Source organism: Macrotis lagotis, chromosome 7 (assembly GCF_037893015.1).
Source record: "Macrotis lagotis isolate mMagLag1 chromosome 7, bilby.v1.9.chrom.fasta, whole genome shotgun sequence".
Lineage (NCBI taxonomy): Eukaryota > Metazoa > Chordata > Mammalia > Peramelemorphia > Peramelidae > Macrotis > Macrotis lagotis.
Window position 1 is genome coordinate 198,796,352 of NC_133664.1, and position 8,680 is coordinate 198,805,031.

The following is an 8,680-nucleotide window of genomic DNA, read 5'->3' on the forward strand; positions in this document are numbered from 1 at the left end:
TCTTTTCTTTTCCGGAGTTAAAGTCAGAAGAATTTTTATCTAAGCTTTGATCTAAAAGGTTGAGGGGGAAGAGAATGTCTCTGCATAGTGCATTTGACCTCAATTAGTGCTATGTAAACATTGATTCTTTTCCTGAGAAAGAGGGAAATGCTTGAAGCTGCTTACTTACTGAAAAGAACTTCATATCATTTAAAAAATGAACAGTCATCTTTCTGTCTTTGTCATTTTACAGAATGAAGTAGGATTAGATACATAAATAGGATTTTTTAAAAAACTACACAAACCACCAGGAGATGAGACTCAAGTCACTGCAATAAAGATTTAAGAAACTAGTCTTCATGATTGACTCATCACTTAGTTTCCAGAAAAATCAGCAAAAATGAGAGTAGATCATGATCTTAGAAGGATTCCTATCTATCCGAATCCCATAATTCAGAAGCTCTTTGACAAAGTAAACCAGTTTTCTGCTCCTCTTAGAGTGATTTCTAACTCTTCAGGGAGTCATTGCTTCTTTCTCTGGTAGTTTTGTTTGGAGAAAAGCATATACGTGGGGCCAGATCACGTTGGTTTCTGTTCCAGAGAAAGTTTCCAGCACATCTTTTTTCCCCCGTAATATTCCAGAACAAGTTTTGTTTGGGCCTCATAAGCCTTTAGTCTCTTGGAAACAGTTTCTGGTTTATCATCCTCACGCTGTATAAGGGGCTCTGCAGTAATATCATCAATGCCAATTTTTCGAGGAGGGTTGAATTCAGTGTTGTAAACTCGACCAGAACTTGGATGAATCCACCGAGAGGTGAGACGTTGCTTAATAACATCAAAGGGTACATTTAGATCAATCACCCTATCTATCTGGTAGACTTTGTCCAAGGCTTCAGCTTGTGGGACAGTCCTGGGGAAACCATCCAACAACCAGCTATATTGAGTTAGATTTTTCAGTTCATGCAGGGCCAGTCGGGTCATGGCATCATCTGGTATGAGTTTCCCTTGATCAATGAAGGTCTTAGCAAGCACACCAATTTCTGTTCCCTTATTCATGTTGTCCCGGAGCAGGTCCCCGCTGGAGAGATGCTTCAGGGCAAAGTGCTTGATGATGCGAGGACACGGTTCCCTTGTCGGAGCCGGGGGCCCCATGATCACGGCCCGCAGAACGCGCCCAGTCGCCCCCATCTCTGCCGGACAGCCCGAGCGCCCAGCTCCAGGGTAGAACCCAGGGGGGAACCTGGCCCCAAGGCTCTCCTTGGCAGCCTGTGCGTGGGCCCGCCTGCCTCAGCTGCGGCTCCGGGCCATCCGGGAAGCCGGGTGGCTGCGAACAGAATCTCAGGGGACAGCGGCCAGGCCCCGCTGAAGTCTGCGTGTCTCCGATGCAAAGAGTTGGGCCTCCTGGAAACGAACTCCATCACTAGCATTCCTTACCCACACTGCACAAGGTCAAGGTTGGGCCCTTTGCATGGGCGTAGGACTCTTCTTTCCATGATACATAGTCCTTGACTTTTTATTTGCTGAACTGGAATGCTGTGTGTGGTGTGGTCTCAGATGCTATCTCTAATGTCTTTGAATCTCTCTGTTTCCTACACTAATCTGGGATAGAAAAATGATTTACTGTGAATTTTTTCTTGGATTTTCCAATCAGGATTCATTTTTGTACATTTTCTAGATCTTTGTAGAAAAGGAGTGGTAGGGAGTTAGACTGTATTTCTTTTATATACTCCATCACTCTCAATATTTTCTTCAATACCATAAAATCTTTTTTTTCTACTTCTCTCTAAAATATGTTAGATTTAAGAAGTTCATTAACATTTATTTTAATAAATTATGCTTCTCAGTTAAGGTTTACTTTAGGTACTTAGTTGCATTTAGTACATAGATATTTAATATTAATACTATTTTATTTCTTATGAGGGTGTTCAGCAAATGTATTTTCCCTTTTCATATTATGATAGAAAGCAATTGCTTTTGTGAATTCAACTCAAGCATAATAAGTATTCTTTCCCCTCACATTAGATTTGTATAAGTTCATATGTTTTAGGTATGTTTTATGAAGTAAATATATTGTTAGATTATTTTTTCTAATTCAATTCAGTTTTTAATGTTGGTAATCCACTCACATTCAAGATAATAATTTAAAATTTTACTTTTCTTGTCATCCTATCATTTTATATTACATTTTTCTATGAACATTTGATATAATGTAATTTGTTTTTCTTGAAAAATCCAATCCTCATTTATATATACTTAAACACAAAAAAATCACCTCTCATATCCAATTAAAATACTGCAATTCTGCTCCTATTAATTATTTTTTCAACTTCCTACTTCTAATCTCATCTCAGAAGGGAGATGGAATTATTTAAGAAATGTATCTTTTCTCCCTCCCTGACCCTCTTGTTCTTTTTTTTTTTTGGTATTAACTTTTTAAAGATCAGGATCTCTATCTCTCTTTCTCTTTCTCTCTCAGAATGAAGGAGTAATGTTTCACTTTTATGCTCCTCTAATCATACCATAAATTTCTTATTTTGTTTACTTCTGGGTATCTCTTATTGTAAAAGGAATTGATAAACTAGAGTTTAGACAAAAAGAAATGGAACAGGATAGTAAGATGAGGAGATGTTGGTTTCAGTTGAGGAGAGAACATACGAAATAGAGATATTTACTTGAATAGGAGGTAGGTAAGATGCAGAGAGGAGAGAGGTTTAGAGAGCTGTGATAACTGTTTGCATATCTGAAGAGCTATGATGTGGAAGACAGATTAGACTTTTTTTGACATGGCTCCAGAAAGTAGAACTATAGCCAATGGGTGAAAGTTGTAATTTTAGTTTATCTAAAGAGAAAAACAAGAGTATCAGAAAGTAAAATGAAGTACCTAGGGACTTAACAAGAAAAATCCACATTTAGATAGATATTTAAGGCATGCAAAGTGCTTTACATTCATTAATTCTTCATTACTGAAAATTTGCTTAGAGTGAGGGTTCTATTTGTCAGATACATTGAAAAGGGAATTCTTGACCAAGAATGGAATAGATTAGTTCAGTGATATCAAACTCAAATGAAAAGAGATCCCTGTAGGCCTAGATATCAACTTAGAAAATCATAAATCAACATTTTCTTTACTATATTTTTATTTATTTTGTCAAATATTTTCCAATTATATTTTTGTGCAATTCAAGCTCCATTTGGGAGCAAGCAGTTTTTTATGTGGTTAGTTGTCATGAGTTTGATACCTTAACCTGATCAGTCCTGAGGTTCATTCTAGTTCTAAGTCTATGGTTTGGTGATTTTATTCAATCCCTTGATCTTACAACTCCTAATTCTGTTTTTAAAACCTCCTATGACTGTTGATTCCACAACATCGGTTAGTCTTGAATTCAAGGGTTCAATAAGCCTAATCTTTCATGGGTTCTTAATGATGTCTAATCAAGAATTAAATATTTACTGAGAACCTAAAGACTGAGCTCTGATTTAGATATGGAAAATTTAAAATAAGATATAGATTTGTGACATATTCTTTGCTCTTGAGGAACTTACAAATTAATCTAGCTTAAATTTCTTTTGTTGCAGTCAGATAGTTTTCTTATTGACTGCTCCTTAAGCAGATGTTGGAAACAAGTGAATACATTCTTCTGGACAATCAGTGGGTATGGGAAGCCTCAAAGAACATATTAGAGGGGCGGCTAGATGGTGCAGTGGATAGAGCACTGGCCCTGGAGTCAGGAGTACCTGAGTTCAAATCCGACCTCAGGTATTTATTAATTACCTAGCAGTGTGGCCTTGAGCAAGCCACTTAACCCCATTTGCCTTGCAAAAACCTAAAAAACAAAAAGAACATATGAGAGACTTGAGTGAGTTACTAGGGGCAAGAAATGATAGAGAATTTCTAGATTAGTAGTAACTAAAGTGACACAGAATGCCAGTGTGGCTCATTGAAGAGTTTTCCCTGACTGTTTCTTACTGATAAAGCCCAATTTTGACTGATAAACTAGCCTGTCCCATTTCTTTTTTTTTCACTTTTTCCAATTACATGTAAAAACATTTTCAACATTCTTTTTTATATAAAATTTTGAGTTCTAAATTTTTTCTCTCTCTCCCCCTTCCCTCCTCCCTGCCTAAGATAGTAAGCAATTTGATATAGGTTATATATGTGCAGTCATGTAAAAAGAAATTTTCATATTTGTCATACTGTGAAAGAAGAAAAAAAAAGAAAAAGGAAACACTCAAAAATAAGGTAAAATAGCATGCACCAATCTATATCCAGACTCTAACAGATCTTTTTCTGGAAGTGGATAGCATTTTCCAACATGAGTCTTTTGTACTTGTCTTAGATCACTATATTTGCCATTATTAGTCAATAATAGTCGATTATTGCATGATATTGCTATTCCTGTATACAGTGTTCTCCTGATTCTGCTCATTTCATGTTGTGCCAGTGTATAAAAGTCTTTTCCATAGCCTGTCCCTTCTAAAGGATTGAGGGAAGGGGAAAATAGAGGAGCATATGGAAACCATGTAGGAAAAGTGTTCACTAGTAGAGGAGTGAGAGCAAGAAGTAACAAGAGATTGAAGATAGCAGGCACAAGGGGGAAGAAATATCTCTGAGATATTCAGTGCCTGACTTCCAAAATGGCGCTATGTGTGTGTATCATATAGAAGGCATGCCTATATGGATGCTATTCTGTTGATGCCCTTCTAGGATGCACATACTAAGGTTTTAATTTCCCTTCTCTCCTTAGACTGTTTTGCTTTCTTCCAGGAAAAAGATAGGAGTGAATCCTCTGACTATGGGGAAAATCTTATTCTTACAAGTTTATTTACTTGTATATTTAATTTGTCCCTTAATTTAGCATTCTTAATTAATAATTTATGGCATCCCGGCTTAAATTCAGTTAAGAGGAGCAATTAAGGATTTTTACAATTTACAAGCTCAGTAAGAGAAAATGCATACCTAGATCTTTCCAGGTCAGGGATTTATGGACCTTGAAATTTCAAGAGGTCTGTGAATTTTTATGGGAAATCAAATTACATCTTTATTTTTATTAACCTCTTAATGAAATTTAACATTTCATTCAATTAGTTAAAATTTTTATTCTGAGAAAAGGTTCATATGCTTCACCAGATAATCCAAAGCATCAATGATATCAAAAAGATAAAGATAAAGGATCCCTGCTCTGGGCAATAAGTTAACACTATCTTGGGGTGGACTAGTATTTGAAGTGAGACTTTCATCATTTTTTTTAGGTTTTTGCTAGGCAAATGGGGTTAAGTGGCTTGCCCAAGGCCACACAGCTAGGTAATTATTAAGTGTCTGAGACCAGATTTGAATCCAGGTACTCCTGACTCCAGGGCCAGTGCTTTATCCACTGCACCACCTAGCCGCCCCTTTTCACCATTTTTCTTTCCCTTTTTCTTGGGTTTGGAGATAGAGGTTGGAAAGAAAGATACTCTAATGCAGGAGCAACCCTATCTCCACAAGGGAGGGTCTAATAAAAAGAAATAGCAATTATAATTACCTAGGCACCATATCACCATACCAACCACATCACTGCTATATTATTATAAGACCAAGAATCTGAAGTAGGACCTTAGCAAGATCAACTCATCCATTATCATTAATTGCTCTATTCATGGTAGAATAAGACATACTTTTAGAAGCTATTTGGGAAAAAGAAAATGTCTTCACATTGAAAGTTTTGTTTTCAGATAGCATTTTTCTCTAAATTCATTTCATTAGACTTCTAGTTCAGCTCATTTCCTCTACCTTATTCTCAGTAAAGTAAAGGAGAACTAGGTATCATCTTCTTTATAAATCTTTTCTAGCTGATATGAACAAAAATAAAATAATAAAGGAACTATGGTTTTGGATTTTCCAATCATTTTCTTGGGCATCACTTATAAGCAGCAATGTGGTATAGTAGAAGAGAGATGGATCTGTAGTTAGGAAACTTCAAATACCGATTGAGATATTAACTGTGTGATTTTGAGCAAGTTATTTCACCTTTAGACCCCAGTTTCCTCATCTGTAAAATAGGGATCATCAGAGGGTTGTCATGAGGGAGTTGCTTTTTTAAAATTATAAGCACTACATAAATGTTTTTGTCTTAATTTTTTTCTTTACTGGACTTGCGATTTCATTGTTTTAGAAAACCCTCAAATGAAGAAATTCCATGCTTTTGAGTGAAATTTATGATCTAAAAAGATTGTTGAGGATAATAAAAGATTGAGTGATTTGGACTGGGATCACACAATGAAAATATGTCAAAGATAAAATGAAACTAGAGCTTTCTGTCTCCATCCACTGTGCCAAACTCTTTTTTCTTCATCATTAGCATCTGTAAAATGGGATGAGTCCTATTTCACAGGAATACTTTATAGCTGAACCAATATAGTAAATGTGAAAACTTAATTGTCTACTATATGACAGGATCTTGGATGCTTAATGGGAAGGGACTTTCAGTGCTGCCTGGTTCAATCCAGATTGAAGATATGGTGAAAATGAGACAAGAGAAGTGAAGAAACATATAGACACAGAGAGGGTAAGGAGTTGGTCAGAATTTGCATGTAGGTCCTGGAATTACAAGTTCTCTGACTTTTTCCTGTATTCCCTGCTGCTTCCTTGATATCTTGTGTCTTTGTATTGATTTCTACCAGGGTCTTGTAGGTACCTATGAAATATTTGTTGAATGAAAGAATGAAATTTGAAATTCTTTGGGAAAACATACATTAGATAAGAGCCAGGCAATAATATTATTAGGAGATTAAACAGAATTGGATAACAAACCCAAGAATCTTCATACCCATCTACTGATTTTCCTGAGAGATGCTACTGCCTAGAATCCTAGATAGCTTTTTAACTAAGCCCTGTGGAAAAACTCATTCATTGCAGAAGGTAACAATGCTCTTATGTTTTCTTATCCTCCTGTTCTACCCTACCCCTTCCCTAGAAGCTTATCTTCCTCAGGCTGTTGGGAAGGAGTTTCAAATTCTCAGATTTCCCAAGGGAAAACCGTCCAATTTTAGAAAAGCTTTTCTGAGCAAGCTGTGCCAGTACAGGACATTCTGAAGCAGGGTCATGCTAAGGTGTTCCCAAGGCTTGTCTGTCAAAGAGCCCCACCCTCATTCTAAATATTCAGTTGCTCTTCTGACTCCCAGTACTTCTAGCCTCTTAACTCTACTATCATTTTTAGACACCCTGAGCTCCCTAAACATATATATATATAATATATATATATAATATATATATATAAATTAGTAAATATCAAATGTGTATGAAGAATTTTATAAACCTTAAAGGGTGTTAAGCATATAAATATTAGTCATTTTTTATTACTGTTGCTGTTCTCATTATTAATTTTGTCATATTAATTGACTTTACTAGCTAAGGTTTCAGAGGACTTGAAGTCTTTTTTTTCCAAAGAGAGGAGTGCCTCTACCCCCCTTCTCAACACTAATTTGTCTGGGATGAATTAAAAGTTTTTGATAGAGGAAAAAGGCAGGCCAAGATGGTCTTTGGTTAAAGAGTTTCAATGGAAATTGAGGAAATTCAGGAGAAATCAAACTCATGGAAATCTCTGTGGTGTGATGTCCTGATCAACCCCAAATCCCACCCTTGTGCCTCAGTGTCAGTTAATTCTTCCCTCTGGCCTAGTCCTGTTTTTTTCCTTCTGTCCATATAAATAACAGTGCTACCATTGAACATTATTTGGCAAAATTTGCAGACAGTTGACACCAGAGACAAGTGTTATGGGGTATACTGTGAGAGAAGCAACTAGATAAAGCCTTACTGAACTCAGTAAGGATCTGAGGGGACTTCCATATGAGCCCTCTCATTGCCATGACCCAATATTTCAGGGAAGTGCACCTATGACTTATGGAGGAAGAAACAGATTAAGGCTTTATCTAAATACCATAGAGGTTTCCATGAGTTTGATTTCTCTTGAATTTCCTCAGTCTCCACTGAAACTCTTTAAGACTTCTCTGAGCTTGACTTTGTCACTAACTAGCTGTAATTTGATCCCTCTGGACCTCAGTTTCCTCATTTCAAATGATAGAATCAGACTAGATTGATTACTTTATTCTTTATAAAGTGTTGAAGAAATAAAATTATTTCTATTATTAAGATCTGGTGATTCCCTATTTCCTCCAAGATTAAATTCAAATCACTCTTATGACATTTAAAGCTTTTCAAAATCTGGTTTCATTCTAGCTTTCCAGTTTTATTATTCATTAAGCCATTTTATAGAATCTACAATCCAGTCAAATAACCTAGTTACTATTTCTCATAAAAGCACAATTGAACAGATTGTTCCCTCATGCATGGAATGTACTCTCTCCTCACCAATGACTCTTAGAACCATTAGTATTCTTCAAGGCTCAATTCTTATTTTTTCAAGGCTCAATTCCAATGCAACCAACCATATAAAACCTTTCCTGATTGCAATTCTCCTTCCCTCCTACAAGTTTCTAGTATCATTCCTGTCCAATATGATTCTGTTGAGTTGTTTCAGTAGTGTCTGATTCTCTATGACCTCTCTTGGTGTTTCTTGGTAAAGATACTGGAGTGGTTTGCCATTTCCTTCTCTAGCTCAATGTAATTTTATAAATATATTATAAATATATAATGTATAAATATATTTATATAAATATATATGTATGTAGATAATACAAACTCTTATATATTCTCTTCCCCAAT

General features: G+C 36.0%; 1 pseudogene; it reads right to left on the reverse strand.

Annotated features, from left to right (window-relative positions):
• Positions 1-558: 558 nt before the first annotated feature.
• LOC141493954 (GTP:AMP phosphotransferase AK3, mitochondrial pseudogene) lies at positions 559-1,167 on the reverse strand (annotated as a pseudogene).
• Between the last annotated feature and the right edge of the window lie 7,513 nt (positions 1,168-8,680).